The sequence below is a fragment of the Hibiscus syriacus genome, unplaced genomic scaffold (genome assembly GCF_006381635.1).
Source record: "Hibiscus syriacus cultivar Baekdansim isolate YM2019G1 unplaced genomic scaffold, ASM638163v2 tig00111582_pilon, whole genome shotgun sequence".
Taxonomy (NCBI): Eukaryota; Viridiplantae; Streptophyta; class Magnoliopsida; order Malvales; family Malvaceae; genus Hibiscus; species Hibiscus syriacus.
This window is the reverse complement of record NW_024063126.1, coordinates 15,385-34,386: the sequence shown is the minus strand read 5'-3', so window position 1 is coordinate 34,386 and position 19,002 is coordinate 15,385. Positions and strand designations below refer to the sequence as shown.

The 19,002-nt window shown below is 36.6% G+C and overlaps 1 pseudogene; it reads left to right on the top strand.

Moving 5' to 3' along the window:
- The first annotated feature begins 2,030 nt into the window (after positions 1-2,030).
- On the top strand, positions 2,031-7,090 carry LOC120165191 (annotated as a pseudogene).
- Positions 7,091-19,002: the final 11,912 nt, after the last annotated feature.

The window sequence follows — 19,002 nt, the reverse complement described above, 5'->3', positions numbered from 1 at the left end:
TTTTTTAAGTTCTAAATGAATTATCATGCCTCACTAAGCTGCCCAACAGGATTACTAGGTATTCTTGGATGGTTGCTAGGAAAAATAGGGCTTTGCATGCTTTTGGAGATTCCTTAATTAACTGTTATTAATTTCCCAAACTTAAAAGAAAAGCTGGCTGGGCTGTCAGAATAATCAAGGCTTGCTTGCACGTGAAGTAGGTCATCCAGTTGGCATGTGGCATAGGCGGTTTCGCCACACCTGCTTCAGACTTTTTTAGATAAATCTTGCCTCGGCAAGATAAATATGCTCTTCACTTCTCTTCGTTTCGTTGACCTTTGCAACTTTTCATTGTCACGACTGAAATGTTCTTCCTCTATAGAATTCTGCACAAACACAAATCAAACAACCCTTCTCTCTCAGTAGCATCAGTCAAGCCAAAATAATCTTGCCTAAGCAAAACTTATCCACCGCAGGCTATATAACCTATATGCAACTAAATGCACCTAAAAATATAGTGATACTTGTTTAGACGAGCAATAACTTAAGTGAAAATACTAGAAATTGAGTTTTTTACGGAGTTATCACACCCCCAAACTTAAGCTATTGCTTATCTCAAGCAATGGATAATAGCTAGAGAAAATCAAAATTATCATGGTAAAGCAATATCAAGAACATCTCAGGTTTGAGATTTCAGCCCTCAACAAATATATTTGGCCTCAACATATTGACAGTCATATCGGTCAAGTCCCTTCCCTAGTCAGGATCCTTTGCTATGGTGTGTGCGTGATTGTAACCAGCCTATGCATAGAGGTAATTGAAAACTTAAAGTAAGAACTTCTAGGTTGTCATGGCAACAAACTATTCATCAGGCTTAGTTTATACCTAGTTATTTATCAACTTTTGTTCTCTGTATTCACACATTTTTTAGGGGAGTAGCTCATCACACCTACCGTTCCACACTCTAGATGAAAGGGAGCATACCTTCCACCCCCAAGCTAGTCGGGCAGAGTCATCCTGTGACTACTTTCATTCATCATATGCCTTGGCTCTTAATTTCTTTTGGAGTTTTTCTTGTTCATGCCTTTGCACAGAGGAGTGTCCCTTTGTGTTTTTGAGTTTTTAAACACTAGAGTTTTTACTTTACCCTTAGAATATTTTTTTTGAAGTCTTGGCAATTAGAAAGTTCTTTCCTAAAATTTTTACAAATTACCTAGAGCAAAGACAACCTACAATTGTGTTTATAAATTTCAAAGAATCAAGGCTAGGGTTGGTTCTCTTCTTTAGACAGTCTTAACAATAATTTCTGGCCTAGGCAATAAAATTCTGCTTTCATAATTGGGCATCCCTAATTCATTCTTAACAATAATCTTAACCTGCTTATGTCATGACAACCAAAGTTTTCCCATTAACATCAATTACTATTTAACAAAGTATGACAGAATGGTATAAAACCTCCCCCAAACTTGAGGGGTGCATTATCCTCAATGCATGAAAACTACACTATATGATTTTATATGCAGATGCGAAAAAAAGTAAAAAGAAAATGATAACTTAGAAGAATAACTTACTTTGGTGGGGTGGCTTGACTGGACGCCCTCGTGCAGCGTCGTTTGGGAGGACAGTGACTCTCGAATCCAGAGTCTACTGCTGCTGGTGAGGGAGATGGCTGAAGTATACGTCCTGATGTTCTCTTGTAGCGCTTCTTGCTAGAGGATGCGTGCTAGAGTGGACTGCTCGGTTGCAGGAATGTGTTATGCTGGAATGGGTGGTGGACTAGGAATTTCTGTTGGGTCTGGTGGTGCTGATTGAACCGGGGATGGAATAGGATCATGCTCAGGCTGCTTCGGAGATGGCGTGAAATCTTCATCAGTGAATAAGTGGGGTGGAGTATTATTGCTGCTTTCAGTGGTCGAGAAGGATGAGGAATTGAGGAACTATTATGTGTTGCCTTGGCATTCTTCTGGTACTAGTGGGACATGGGTTGCCAGTGGTGACACATCGGTGGGCACTTCTGGTGGATTGTCTGGAGGGACATAAGATGTCGAGGCATGGAATATGTTACCGTCGGCATTGTAGTTGAGGATAACACTGGGAAAGGTTGGAAGTCTGATCATTGTGGTCAGTAATAACTCCTTGATGAAGGCGTTGAGTTGCATGTCCCTTTCCTTGGCATACTCGAAGTAAATTTTCATGTGGTCCTCTATTCATCCGATCTTTTCACATGTCTCTTGCGTATGCGTGACCACAACAACCATTCTAGCCACGACAACCGATTTTGTGCCCCACTCTAGACCTTCATTCGGGTCGTCATCATTGAAACTCATCAATTCGGGGACCTTTTTCTTTGTAATACCCTCATTGGTTTTGATGAAATCTTTGAATGGTTCCTCAAAAACCTTTTTCTTCCTGCACAGTGCGGTTATAAGGTTTAGAAATAATAGGTTACCCCGGTTCCGTTTGGCACAGTCGTGGATCTGCTCAAAGATGATTTCGCCCACGTCGATCTGCCTACCATATATGATCGAATGCAATAACATCAGTCGCTTAACGAGGACAATGGTATTGTGGGACGTTAGCATTAGCTTGCCTTTAAGAAAGTGGTTCCATAATTTCACGTGCGGTTTTAGGGCTCAACGATCTACTCATTTTCTTGTGGGGGCTTCCCTTCGAACTTGGCCCTCCCAAAGCATAAATCCTGTAGAACTCCACTGTACGTTTCTTGATCTGCTTCAGCCATAAATCTCTTTGCTGGTCATCCTCTTTCCCCAACTTAAAGTATTTGTTGAGTATAGAGGAGGAGAAGCGAACGAGTTTTCCTCGAACATATACTGTGTGGTTAGAGCGGTCCTCGAGATGGGTATAGAACTCCCGTACCATTGCTGGTGCTGCGGCGTTAGGATTTCGAGCAAACTTCTCCCAGGTATGCTTCTTTATGACGTCCATTACCTTGGGTCCAAACGGCTCCTCGCTCTCGGCTGGAAAAACGAATCCATCTTCCTAATATACTTGGCGTTGCTGAATGTTTTTGAAGCGTGCTTCTGCTTGGTTGTTTGGAAATGTTCGAAACTCTGTTTTGGGGCTGGTCTTGATCTCGAATACTAAAGATGTGCTACTTAGATATTCTCTCGAACACTTAGTAATCTTATAAGGAATGACTACTCTCATAGCTCCTACAACCTTAAGGCATTAAGATCCATAAACAAAACAATTAATAACATAGAAAAACAATCATTCATTAAGCAAACTTAAATATCCAAAATGAACTCCCACCAAATAGGATTAGTTCATGGTGGGGTTCGAAATAAACAAGCACAGAGTAAGTTAATTCATTCCTTACAACCCGAATAATAAATAACGAAAGCAAAGAGCAAAGGGAAGGAGGAAAAGCCTTCGACGTGCACTACCGGAGCTTCCCTCGGCCACCACGAACAGTCCTAGCGATCTAGCTCCTCTCGGACGACTAGAACGCCACTCCCTCTAGCCTGTCAACGGAGGAATGCCACGGAAAATCGGATTGATGGAGAACTTTTTCTCCAAATTTTTAGGCTCTTGGCGGATGTCTAAAAATCTCTCCAAGTCTTTTTTAAAAGGTCAGGCTTTATCTTCTATTTATAGGGGAGAATGAACCTAGGGTTTTGTGTTAAAGATGGTAATTGGCCCCTCTTTTAATGCTGATTGCAGAAAGCACTTTTTTATGCCGTGACAGCTGGCTCTTACTAATGTTCATTCCTTTTATGTGAAAGTTGGTGCAAAGATGGTAATTGGCCCCTCATTTAATGCTGATTGCAGAAAGCACTTTTTTATGCTGTGACAGCTGGCTCTTACTAAAAATATTTTTCTCTCGTTTTAATCGCTCTCGAAATGCCAACTGGTTCGGCATTTGCATTTTGCTCAGCAATCTCCTTATGTCACGACATTTCCCTTTTACTTTTCCTTGCTCCCAAATCCTGCACATCACCAGAAAAACACCTTCCCCATAAAGAAGCATTGATTACAAAATAAATTGCCACGACAAACATAATTTCACCACATGCAACTATATGCTCCTAAATGCATCTATATGATCCTAAATGGGCTCTTAGTCAGTTAATAACTTAAGTGAAAAGGTCTGAAATATGACCTTTTTACGGAGTTATCAATCATCATCAGAAAAGGGGAAAGGTCAGCCATCAAAAAAACCAGAGAGGAATTAATAACAGGAGGTAATGTTCTTCTACTCCATATGTATACCATATTGTTGAAGGATTTCTCGGGGTATTTTAATTATTGGTTCTATAACTACCTGAAGTATCAGTAATAAGAAAATAATGGATACAGTTTTAACTGCAAATAAATAATAGAACAATTTGGATATAACAAGAAAATGCCTCAATCATAAGTCCTGAGATGGAAACATGAAAAACACTACCTCTCCTATAATATTTTCCTGGTTCTGGAAGAGTGCAACCATAACTATTTTCCCATTTTCCTTTTTTAGCGGTACCTACAAAAGAACATTGATTAAGAGTATATTTGAAGACAAAATACCAAACAAACGTGCAGAAAAAAAAATCTAACATGTCATTTAGAATTCAAGAGAACAACTGTTGAACAACTGTTGAACAAACGATGTTTACAACGACCTCGGCGACGTTGACACCGATCAAAACAAGAAACGATCGGTTCTCGGCGGCAAAGACTTCCCCTATCCTCGTCGTTGCCGAACTGGACGTCCTCGTTGCCGCACAGGTAAGATGACCAATAACACCACTTTATCAAGTCCTTATTCAAAACATAACCTGAACTATAAGGATGCATAAAATGGTTTTAATGTAGATCCGAGTTACGAGAAATGGGAAACCGGTTTCTATGTGCCGAGGGAGGAAGCATTCTCCGAGGTGAAGCAGCTGACTTTCTCCACGAATTTCATGTACTCGATGTTGACGGCACTAATACCGTCGCTCGAAGCTACTATCCTGGACCCTGATCTCGGATTTCCAAACTTCAACGCCATTGACGAGCTTTACACTCAAGGGCTTAACTTGCCAGCCCTTGATAAGCAAGAGGTTTGGAAATCAGTCATCCCTAGGCTCATCAAGACCGTCTCTGACGAAGCTCACAGTATTTTGCGCTTCAAGGCGCCTGAAACACTGGACAGTAAGCAACTTCGATCACAACATAACGTTATGGTCATCATTTTAGATGAAACACTCGGTATATTGTGTGGTTTGGCCTTTTCAGGAGACAAATTCTTTTGGTTGAGGGATGAGGAATTTTCTAGGCAAACTCTTGCTGGACTTGACACTCTTAGTATAAAACTTGTAACGGTAGGAAGGGGGCACAGATTGTACTTGTTATGATTTTTGTGTGTATAGTTTTGAGTTTTTTTGTTTAACTCGTCGTTATTGGTTATAGGAATGGCCATTGAAGAGCAACCTCGACCCTGAAATCTACGGTCCAGCAGAACCGCAATCACCACCCACATTATTCAACGAGAAATCAATGAAGTCATGACGGTCCATAAGGTAATTCTGAATTATGTGTTTTCAGCGGCGTTGCGTTTATTGTATTGGCAGACATAACATGGTATTTTTTCTTCAATTTCCATTTATGCAGGCGATAGATCAGAAGAGACTATTCATCCTAGATTACCATGACTTGTTCCTACCCTACGTTGAGAGGGTTAGAGATCTTAAAGGCAGAGCACTTTACGGATCACGAACAATGTTTTTCTTGAACCCTGACGAGACTTTGAAGCCGATAGCCATCGAGCTAACTCGACCACCAATGGACGGGAAACCACAATGGAAGGAAGTATACACGTCTTGTTTGCATTCCACCGGAGATTGGCTTTGGAAACTTGCCAAAACTCAAGTTCTTTCTCAAGATTCAATCTACCACCAGCTAGTTAGTCACTGGTATTAACAGTGTTCCACTGATTCAATTTCTTGATTGATTTAGACAACATAGGAAACCTGAAACTGTGTTTTGCAGGTTAAGAACTCACGCTTGTAGTGAACCTTATGTCATTGCAACTAATCGGGGTCTCAGTGTGATGCATCCAATTTATCGATTACTGCATCCTCATCTCCAGTACACGATGGAGATTAACGCATTGGCCCGAGAATCGTTAGTCTCTGCCGATGGACTGATTGAGAAAATCATGACCTTTGGCAAGTATTATCTAGAGGTCGGCTCCATCTTTTACGACCAACATTGGCAATTCGATCAGCAATCATTGCCTGCTGATTTGATTAGCAGGTAAATTTCTTCATTGTCTCGATCTTTTTAAGTTTTTGATCTTGAATTTTGTTTCTTGATTACGTTTTGTTTCATATTGTCCAGGGGAATGGCGGTTGAAGATCCAAATGCTCCTCAAGGCCTTAGGCTAACAATCAAAGACTACCCTTATGCCAGTGATGGTCTCTTACTATGGGATGCCCTCAAACAATGGGTTACCGAGTATGTTAATCACTACTATCCGAAACCGAGCATGGTAGAAGCTGATCAAGAGATTCAATCATGGTGGACCGAAATCCGAACCATCGGGCACGGTGACAAGAAAGATGAACAGTGGTGGCCGGTCCCCCGAATGACTTGATCGATATCCTCATGACTATAATTTGGGTTGCATCAGGTCAGCATGCGGCTGTCAACTTCGGACAATACACATATGCAGGGTACTTCCCTAGCAGGCCTTCGTTCACGAGGACAAAAATGCCAAACGAAGACCCTACCGACAACGAATGGCGGCGATTCTTGAGGAAACCCGAAGCCGCATTACTCGAATGCTTGCCTTCGCAGATTCAAGCAACTCGAGCAATGGCGATTTGGAATGTGATCTCACATCATTCTCCTGATGAAGAGTATGTGGGGGACAAACTGGAGCCATCGTGGGTGGAAGACCCCGTTATAAGAGCTGCATTCGAAAGACTTCATGGCAAGTTGAAGCAAGTTGAAGGCATAATCGATGAAAGGAATGCAGACTGTAATTTGAAGAACCGAAATGGAGCAGGCATTACACCTTATGAGCTTTTCAAGCCATTTTCGGAGCCTGGGGTTACAGGCATGGGTGTTCCTAACAGTGTTTCTATTTGAGCTTCATGTGAGAAATTGAGCTGTCTGAATTTATGAACAAGTTTATCAAAATTGCATTAGCAGTAAGTAGCATCAGTGAGTTTATGAAATTGAGCTGTCTGGGTTTATGAATAAGGTTTTTTTTAAAGGTTTAAATAGTAGCATAAGAAAACATAATATCTAAAATATATGACGAAGACAAAAATTCTATAGTGCACGTCGCATATCATAACGTACTACTAAAACAACATAAATGAAACATACGATAAGTAAAATTGTCCTTATTATGTAAATATTAAAAAATATAAAGATTTATCTAAAATTAATCATTAACTAAAATTTAGTTTTAGTTTTAATAGAACTATATTTAAATTATAATTTTTTTATTAAAAATAATAATTAATTACTTTGTTTAGTATTAGAATTTGTAAATTATTTAGATTAATAATTACCACCAGTAGCAATTATCGCCAAAGACTTTAACTCACTGAAATATTCATTAAAGAATATTATATTACAAATCTAACGTTGACCGTCATTTTCTGTCACGAATTCACCATCGCCTAATAATCGCCAGTTTTCATATAAAGTGAACTCAAACACCAAAGCTGTATGCTAAACTCTCAACAAACAAATATATCTTATAAAGCCTTTAATCAAAATAAATAAATAAAAAGATAACACCTTTAGCCTAATGTCGGATTTTCTTTTCTTTTTTCTTTCTATATTGTTTTCCGTAGTTCTTATATTTTTGAGAGACACGGCTGAAATTTTTTAGGCAACAGTGTGTATTGTATAATTATATTTCTATATATAATTAGATGATGGTGAACCGGGTGACAGAAAACGGTAACGTTAGATTTGTAGTATAATATTTTTCGACAAGTTTTTCAAAGAGTTTTTCGAAAATTTAAGGTCTCTGGCAATGGCTAATACTGATGATCATTCTTAATTAAAATAATTTACAAATTCTAATGCTAAACAAAGTAAATTACTTAAATTAGCTATTTTTTAATAAAAATCATAATTTAAATATAGTTATTTTAAAACTATAAATAAATTATAATTAATGGTTAATTTTAGATAAACCCTTATACTTTTTAAAATTTACATAATAAGAATAACTTTACTTGTGGTACGTTTCGGTACGACGCTTTAGTGGTATATTGCGGTATGCGACGTGCGTTGTAGACTCTTCCATGACGAAGAATAATATAACGGTCTAACAAATATAAAATATATAGAGCTGGGTATACGGGCTACCCGCCCGTTTAGCCCGTGGGTTTCAACTGTGCGGGCTTAAACGGAGCTCCCGCAATCATAAACGGTCTTAAATTCTAAGGCCGCGGCCCGTACCATTTAACCCGCGTGCTAACGGGCTTACCAATGACCCGTTAAATAACAACAATTTTAAATGCTTTAAATGGAATAAAAATAATGTTTAACTTGCTACACCTTTAAAAAATAATGTTCTAACTTAATAACTATGAAAACCCTAGCTCCCCTTTTATAAGAATTGCTCTTCTAGATAAGGAAGTTTATTAAAAGTGAATCCCACCAAAATAGGGATTTTTAAATACCCTCATCCTTATTTAAAGATAAGAATAATTCAATGGAGTCTTTCAGCCGTCATTAAACTTTTTTCCTTGTAAATTTGTAACCCTAATTTAGGGTTATACGGATTGGTAAGGCGTGCCCACACCTTAACTAAAGACTTCTTATGCGATAGCTCAGGATGAATAAGCCGTGCCCACGCCTTATGCGAAAACCTCTTCTGGTATTGCCAACTTCTTGAATTCTATTTTTTCTCCTTAATTTGGGGATTTCGTGAAGATCATGCTATCCATTGGATTTTGAACTTGTTTAATCTAAATCTTCAACCTAATCCACAAATACGAAATATAATCAAAATCCATGATTTAAGCAATTTTAGTTATTCAAATATGAGGAAATTATCATAGAATATATGACTAAAATGCATATTATCAAATAAGTCTCAATAAGTCTAAATTAAATAACATCATAACACCATTAATTCTCAATAAGTCTAAAATAAATAACACCATAACACTAATAAGTCTCAATAAGTCTAAATAAAATCAACATCAATAATATTCAATGTTTTTTGAATCCTTGGATGTAGTTGAATCTTCCATTTTTCCAATCACCGGAGAGTTGTCCACTTCATCTACAATATAAGAAAAATTATAATATATTAGATAGTTTAAATTTTGAAATCAAAAGTAAATTTATAAAGAAACAATTTTACTAAACACTAAGAATATTTACCTTCAACCTCAAATCCTAACAACCAATTTTTGGTACATATAAAAGATTGGACATTTTCCGGAAGGAGACAACTTCAGTATTTGTTGAGAACATGAGAGCCAATGCTAAATGCCGATTCTGATGCAACAGTTGTAATTTGAATGCTCAAAATGTCACATGCCATCAATGCAAGATTTGGAAATCTAAGTTGATTCTCCTTCCAATAATGCAAAAGATTAAGACATGGATGGTAAGTTAAAGAAACTGATTCGAATCGACGATGTTGCGCCACTGGTTCGTGAGAGACTAAGAATGAGAGTGTGAATTGGATTTGGGGGCTTGCTTTAGTTACTTGCTTCAGTGTGAATTGGGAACATTTACTCGTAGGGTTTCGAAATGTGAATGGGGCTGTGGGCATTTGGGCTTCATACTTCAAAATTGCATATCATCAAATTAAAACGTGAATTGGGCTTTAGACTTCAGTGCACATAAAACGTGAATTGGCTAAACGTGAATTGTCTTTGTAAAACATAAAATAAATTGAAAAAAATAATTAAATTAAGCGGGCTACCAGCAGAGCCCGCGGGTATACCTATTAAACCCACGGGTTTAACAGCCCGAGCTAATAAGCCCGCAATTTAAACGAGGTTTAATTTTTGAGGCCTGAATCCCACACGGGCCATGGGTTATACGGGTAACCCGCGGGCCTTAGCTCATATACCCAGCTCTAAAAATATAGGATGATTCTTCTATGCTCGACGAGTAGCGATGAGCACCACTAACAATGAGCACCAATAATTTAATTTATAAAAATTTAAATTCTAAAGGACAAACCTTATAATAATAAATTAGTTAAAATTTTAAAGATAAAGTATTTAAAATAAAAGGTAAGTTATACCAATGACCACCTAACTATTGCCCCTTTTCATTTTGACCAATTTTTGAAATTTTGTCAATCAGGTCACTCAACTATTTAAATGCATTCAATTAAGCCACTTGCCATTACTATTTAATGGAGAAGCTGAAGTGGTAGTTAAATATTTGGTATAATTACATATTTAGTCACTGTTACTTATATATTATAACATTTTGATCCTTATTTTAATAAATTTAACCCTCAAATCAAATAGTTCCATGTATAATAACCCAAAATCCAACCTTTTATTTTAATTTATTTTAATTTTAAAAGTTACGACATATTCTAATATAACAAAACCTTTTTCTAAAAAATGAATAACTCAAGCAATACTTTATGATATTAAATTTAAAGAAAACTAAATTTATCACCCTTTTGATATAGATCAATCTTTTAGTGCAAAATTTTCCATGTTAAGTCCACCGGGAATCTTACCAGTATAAACTTTTATTAAAGATGGACATAAAATTTTATAATAGGAGATGAATTTTTAAAATTTTAAAGGAAGATTGTGTCAAACGTCAAAGAAATATATGTCACCCTTTTCTAGTACAAATGTACTGGATAAAAAGTTGTTAGTTTTAAAGGTTATACTATATCACTTTTTTCTAGTAGAATGTCATTTACAAATTTTATCCAGCGAACTTTATATGCATGGGCTAATCAACTATATTTTCCTCAAAACCAAAATAGGTTATGGTACCATTGACGGGATGCTTCCGAGAACCATAAATGGAATTTCTAGTAAAAAATTGTTTTGTTATGAATATAAAACATGTGTAACTTTTAAAATCTTTTAAACTTAAAGATTTGAGGGTTAAGTTTATTTTAATTTATTAAAATTAGGGTAAAATTGATATAATATATAAGTAACAATGATCAAATGTGTAATTATACCAAATATTTTGACTGCCACATCATCTTCTCCTTTAAATATTAACGGTAAGTGGCTTAATTGAATGCATTTAAATAGTTGAGTGACATGATTGACAAAATTTCAAAAATATTGGTCAAAATGAAAATGGACAATAGTTATGTGGTCACTGGTATAGTTTACTCTTTATTTTAAATAATTTATCTTTAAATTTTTAACTAATTTATAATTATACGTTGAGTCCTTTAGAATTTAAATTTTTTATAAATTAAATTAATGATGCTTATCGTTAGAAATGCACATTGCTGCTCGCCGAACACTATAGAATTTTTCTAAAATATAACTCTCCAGGTATGAGTGACAATATTAACGGAATGTCAGATGCAATGAACACGAATGTAATAATATGTTTGCTTGTTATATTGCATTTTATCAACAATTATTTTATTTTTTAACTAATTATTTATTTAATATTATTATAATTTATAAGTAATATTTTATAGTATTTAATTGGTTTATAAGATTTTTTTGGATAAGTTGTTTGTGCATCCAAAAGAAAGAAGCAAAGATGCTACAAAATACCTTCAATAGAAAACAACAAACCACCAAGCAACAAAATTGCTACAAAATTGCTCCTCCTGACAAGCGTCGTAATTGTCAAATAAATAAGCTTTTTTTCTCATATGAATAAGCTATAAACATAGAATAGGGAAGAAGGGGTCGATCCATAGGGAATCAAAACTTTCTAATGTTAATTTGAATTGATATCTAACAAAGTAAATAAATGAATGATAAATAAATAAATAAATAAATAAATAAATAATAATGAAAGAATAATAAAAAATTGAAACTAAATAAATACATAAATAAATAATGCAAGAATAATAAAATATTGAAAATAATTGTGATGAGAGATAGCTTCCAGTTTCACTTCGTTTCAATTTGTCTTGACCACTGAAATAGATTTTACTTCGGATTCTTGTCGGTTACAGTTTACAAGGCCCAACCATTGTAACTTGCTCTTTTCTCCGGCGAACTTAATTTCAAAACCAATCTTTGGAATTTAATCATTGTTTGGAATAACAATGGCTATTGATGTTAACTTCAATTCTTCCTTTTGTATTGGAAAATCCCTGCTCGAATTATAGTGTCTCGATGAGAATCGAACACGATCTTGATTTCTCTTAGCGGACCGCTACTAAGTTTGTTCTGAGGGAGTTAAATTTGCTACAAGTCGATTCTTCTCCCCAACGGTAGATCAAAAAGTCGATCAAACCAATGCGGGCTCTTTAGATTGATGGTGTCGAGATGTTGAAGGAAAGATCGACTGCTAATCCACTATTGCCGAAGATCAAGAAAGGAATATGAAGATATGAAGCACTATTTTAATCATACTTAGCATGTATAAAAAAGAAAAAAATAAAGAAGATGAAGAAGAAAAAAATAATCTTTATAAAAATTCCAAAGCTAATTAAAGCCAAGAAAACATTACATCTGTCAAGCTTCACCCTGATAGGTATTTATAGCTTGAGAAAACCTAGAAAAAAATACTAGCTCTTAAGAACATTAAAACACTTAATTCCTAATTAATAGTAAACTAAAAGTATTAATACTAAATAATTAAAATCCTAAGCAAATTAGAATCCTAATTAAATAATAAAATCCCAAATATTTTAATTACAACTTTTAATTCCTAAAGAATTGTTGTTTGCTCATATTTCCTCCTTTTATTGAAGTTGGCGTCGACTTGCTCCCAGAAAATAGGAAAAATCTGCTTAATTTGCCTTTTTATTAGTGTTTTCTATAATGTAATACCCCAAATCCCAGGTCAGTAGTTTGGGTCAACCCGAGACTCATAAGTCGAGCACATTAGATTTTCTAAACCAAGTTGGACCAATTATAAAGGTATTGGGCTTAAGTTTGGCCCAAGAGTATTGGAGAAGTGATGATTTTAAATAGGATTTAAAGGTGAGAGGCCAAGAGTACAGTTTTCCTATTGTTAGTTTTAAAGGATAAAAACCCATTTTAATTGTGATCCACATGAAACCCCATTCCCTATTTAGCTTACCAAATAATCTCTTTTATTCTTATCTCATTCATTATATTCTTTTCCAAGGATAATGTAAAGGTGAAAGCTTTAAGAGTTTCAAGCTTGAGTTATTTTAGCAAAGGTAAGAACCTTAATCACAATCCTTTAAGCTTCAAAAATGGGTTTTAAGGAGATTTGAGAGAATCAAGTGATTCTAGTCAATTGTTGATAAATTCAAGTTTTAGGGAGTAATCTTAACTTCAATTCAAGCATTTAGTTGTTTTGGGTAATCTATTTTCCTTCTTTGTTTAGAGAAAGAGGTTGGGGATATCTCTGAATCTAGGAAAAAGAGAAATTAAACCTTGGTTGATTTTGGGAGAATTTCCAACAATTAGATCATCAAGGTAACACATTTACAACTTGTTCATACCATTTGTGAGTAATTTTAAATGTCTTATAGCTAGAAAGTTGGGTTATGAAGCATATCATAGTATTTCATGGTAGATTCTAGCATTTGATGTTATTTAACTTGTTTTAAGCTTTTTATGACCCATTCTATCATGTTTAAACTTATATTGGTCAATTGAAAACATTGGAATGGTTTTGTTAAGGTTTTGAAATGTTAAACGTTTAAAAATTTGAAGTTACAGAAGAGGTTTTGAAACCCCATATGGCTGGTTTTGAAACCTTTTATCCAAAATGTAAATTTTCACAAAGGTTTCAAAACCTCTACAATAGGTTTCGAAACCCCTACTAGACCCTAATAATTTTTCCAAGGTTTTGAAACTTCTACAGTAGGTTTCAAAACCCCTGCCTGAATTTGGCCAAATAGCCCTAAAATGGTACACAGATGACCGTGGACTTATAATATGCTTCAAATTGGGTAAACTTCCAATTAAACGTTAATTGATAACAAGAATAATGCTGAATTACATTTAGAAGCGAGATAAATTAGGGGACATAAAACTAGCCTTGTTTGAATGCTCGGGAAATGACCAGGACACCCAAGTTCCTTTAGAAAAGCTAGTAGTGTCGAAAGTATAGAATCCGTCTGGATATCCTTAAGGAGTGCGCAAGGTACTTTAAGCTTACTAACTAGGGCCAAGGCCCGACACTCGCAAGGGGTGGGTTAGTCGATGGTGTGGTGTCCGATGTAGAGATTCTGGAGGCCTCATCCTCGGTAGACTGAAGGGGTGTGTGAGCTCCTAGATGCAGAACCCTCAGCCGCACCATGATGTCTACCATAAAGTAGAGAATGAGTATACAAGTATACTCGCTAAAGCAAAGCAATAAACTTGATAGCTTGAGATTTTCAATGATACACTTTTAGTATGATCTAGTTGTTAGTGTGGCATTGAGCTAGTTAGCTTAGCGTTTGGAATTTGTTTCCTTACGCAGATTAGGTGGAGCTGTTGAGGGGCTTAAAGTGACCGAGGTCCAGATCCAAAGCAGATCAGAGTACTTCTCAAGTTATGAAAGATATGTATTTGTAAACCCTATTACAAAGTTGAGTCGTCAATTTATTAGAAGTTGGTCTATATTATTTTAAATAAAGATATCTATTTGGGAGCTCTTCATTATAAAGTTTATTTTTTTTATTTTTATAGTTGATTTTCTTGTCAAACTAGTCGTTTTAAAGAGAGAAATAAAAAAATATTGGTCAGCCACTTCGGTGGTTCCATGTAGCACTCTGATCAATCAACTGTGTTGTACTGGTTTAGAGTGTTAAATTTAGTGGTATTATAGCAAGGTTTAGACGTTCCTAGGACCCACGGGTCAGTTTCGATAAACAATTTATGAGTATACATGCCCCTAAAGAGTTATATCGTACTTTTGCATCTGAAATAGTAGTAGTAATTCCTCGTTTTCATCTTCATCTAAGATTTTAGAGATGTATAGAAGCCCATACCATAATAGAGAGGGTAAAAACGAGAGTAGAACTTCCTTAGTTGATTATTTCGGAGATGAGTTCATTCCGAACTCCAAGCATGGAAAGCCGAGTCGTAGGGGTCGATGAAGCAACATTCTTTAGAAATTTGACCTCTACCTTGAGGCAAATAGTGAGAGCCATTCCTTAGAAACCCGCTACCCCACATGTTGAGCCAATTCATCTAGTTGTAGCACCTCAGGAAACCCCAGCAGAGAGGCTCCAGAGGTACTGGACCACCGATTTCTTTGGGTTAAGAAATGTCGATCCAATCATAGTTGACCAGTGGTTAAGAGAAACCCTTAAGACTCTTCGTCAAATTTATATCAGCCCCGAGGGTATGTTACAATACGTCATCTCCCTGCTAAAAGGTGATGCAATAAAATGGTAGAAAACTATGGAGATGTTTTAGAGCCTGAGCGACCTATTTGGGACCGGTTCATGGAATAGTTCTGCCAGAAGCATGTCAGAGAGGCCCATATGGACGCGATGAGGGATCAGTTCGCTCAGTTAACCCAATGGAACATATTAGACTTTGAGTACGAGGAAGAGTTCCTCTATCTGAGTAGATATGCACCATAGCTAGTTTCATCTGAGTATCATCGCTGCAGAAAGTTTAGAGAGGGTCACCAAATAGACATGTTGACTCACCTAGCTATCAATCCACCATGATTTTTCACTGAGTTAGTTCATCAAGAAAAGGTAGTATAAAGGGTTTTAGCAAGGAAAACAATGGAAGAGGGTACTACTTATTCTCAGGAGAACCATCCCAGTCATCCAAGAGGTCGAGAGATTCTTAAGAGTCTTGGAGAGCCCCGACAGGCCAATCTAGCATACCGACACAGAGTTTGAGTGGTGGTAAGAGTAGGATTAGTCAGTGCAGGAGGCCATTGACTACCACACAGGTAGATAGTTTTGGGGGATCGTCGAGAGCACCTTCTCAGACCAATTGTTCTCTTTGTGGTAAGAGACATGATCGCTTGTAAATGTATATGCTAAGGCAAGCAAATTTGTGTAAGTATACACAATCGATGCAAGTAATATAATAGTGAGTGAGTATCGTCTCCACAGGGATTGGAGTAGAAATATATTTTCACCACAACTAGAACTAATGTCACAAACTAAATCCTACTAAGTATTTGAACTAATAACTAATATGAATAAACTAAGAAGAATGATTCAATGATTTCAGAATAATGTAGTCGAGACAAAACAAAACAAGTATTGGTTTAAATATAATGCAAACCTCTCATATTCAGTCGTGTCACAGAGCACTGATGCTAAACTATTGTCTTGACAACAATTTTTTTAAGTTCTAAATGAATTATCATGCCTCACTAAGCTGCCCAACAGGATTACTAGGTATTCTTGGATGGTTGCTATGGTAATACCTCTCAGCGTTAACTATAGACGTTGTCTTAACCTATTCTAGCAATTATCCCTTTTAGTCACCTGAAACTCACTCCTTATCTCTAAGGTAGAAAAGTTAGAACTTCACCATCCCAGATTCATTCTTTTGCTCACGTTGATCTATCTTAATTCTCTCGAATCTAAGAATCACTATCTAGACAAAAGGCTATCTCTCGATACTCATACAATTCCAAGACATGTTTTACCAAAACCCCAGGCGATCTCTCGATGCTCTTACAGTGTTAAGGCAAAATATTTAAACTATGAGCAAAACAATCATAAGCAAACATAATTCATCATTCATAAACATAAAAATATTGTTTAGGCAAAACAAAGTTTAACACCAATTAAAGAATTCATGGTGTTATCAAAGATCATCCAATATTTAACCGTTTAATACAACCCAAAATAAAATAATAATTAAGAAAAAAGGAAGAACGACTCCCAAAACCGGGGCTCTGTCGCGATAATCCTGATCAGCACCACGCCTGCCTTGGTAATCACCCTCTCTCGAGGCCTGATCACCGTTCTGCTATCGTCTGGCTATGGAGAACACAAAGAATGATTGGTGGGTAGACGGTGAGAAAACACTGTAGTTGCTTGCTCACGCCTTAGGTAAAGCTCTTCTTTCTTCTTCTTCCTTGCCTCCCTTTTTTTATGGCTACGACTGAATATTTTATAAGGAAAAATCTCCTAGGGCTTTGCATACTTTTGGAGATTCCTTAATTAACTGTTATTAATTTCCCAAACTTAAAAAGGAAAGCTGGCTGGCAGCTGTCAGAATAATCAAGGCTTGCTTGCACGTGAAGTAGGTCATCCAGTTGGCATGTGGCATAGGCGGTTTCGCCACACCTGCTTCAGACTTTTTTAGATAAATCTTGCCTCGGCAAGATAAATATGCTCTTCACTTTCTCTTCTGTTTCGTTGACCTTTGCAACTTTTCATTGTCACGACTGAAATGTTCTTCCTCTATAGAATTCTTGCACAAACACAAATCAAACAACCCTTTCTCCTCAGTAGCATCAGTCAAGCCAAATAAATCTTGCCTAAGCAAAACTTATCCACCGCAGGCTAATATAACCTATATGCAACTAAATGCACCTAAAAATATAGTGCATACTTTGTTTAGACGAGCAATAACTTAAGTGAAAATACTAGAAATTGAGTCTTTTTACGGAGTTATCACACCCCCAAACTTAAGCTATTGCTTATCCTCAAGCAATGGATAATAGCTAGAAGAAAATCAAAATTATCATGGTAAAGCAATATCAAGAACATCTCAGGTTTGAGATTTCAGCCCTCAACAAATATATTTGGCCTCAACATATTTGACAGTCATATCGGTCAAGTCCCTTCCCTAGTCAGGATCCTTTGCTATGGTGTGTGCGTGATTGTAACCAGCCTATGCATAGAGGTAATTTGAAAACTTAAAGTAAGAACTTCTAGGTTGTCATGGCAACAAACTATTCATCAGGCTTAGTTTATACTCCTAGTTATTTATCAACTTTTGTTCTCTGTATTCACACATTTTTTTAGGGGAGTCAGCTCATCACACCTACCGTTCCACACTCTAGATGAAAGGGAGCATACCTTCCACCCCCAAGCTAGTCGGGCAGAGTCATCCTGTGACTACTTTCATTCACTCATATGCCTTGGCTACTCTTAATTTCTTTTGGAGTTTTTCTTGTTCATGCCTTTGCACAGAGAAGTGTCCCTTTGTGTTTTTTGAGTTTTTAAACACTAGAGAGTTTTTTACTTTACCCTTAGAATATTTTTTTTGAAGTCTTGGCAATTAGAAAGTTCTTTCCTAAAATTTTTACAAATTACCTAGAGCAAAGACAACCTACAATTGTGTTTATAAATTTCAAAGAATTAAGGCTAGGGTTGGTTCTCTTCTTTAGACAGTCTTAACAATAATTTCTGGCCTAGGCAATAAAATTCTGCTTTCATAATTGGGCATCCCTAATTCATTCTTAACAATAATCTTAACCTGCTTATGTCATGACAACCAAAGTTTTCCCATTAACATCAATTACTATTTAACAAAGTATGACATAATGGTATAAAACCTCCCCCAAACTTGAGGGGTGCATTATCCTCAATGCATGAAAACTACACTATATGATTTTATATGCAGATGCGAAAAAAGTAAAAAGAAAATGATAACTTAGAAGAATAACTTACTTTGGTGGGGTGGCTTGACTGGACGCCCTCGTGCAGCGTCGTTTGGGAGGACAGTGACTCTCGAATCCAGAGTCTACTGCTGCTGGTGAGGGAGATGGCTGAAGTATACGTCCTGATGTTCTCTTGTAGCGCTTCTTGCTAGAGGATGCGCGTGCTAGAGTGGACTACCCGGTTGCTGGAATGTGTTATGCTGGAATGGGTGGTGGACTAGGAATTTCTGTTGGGTCTGGTGGTGCTGATTGAACCGGGGATGGAATAGGATCATGCTCAGGCTGCTTCGGAGATGGCGTGAAATCTTCATCAGTGAATAAGTGGGGTGGAGTATTATTGCTGCTTTCAGTGGTCGAGAAGGATGA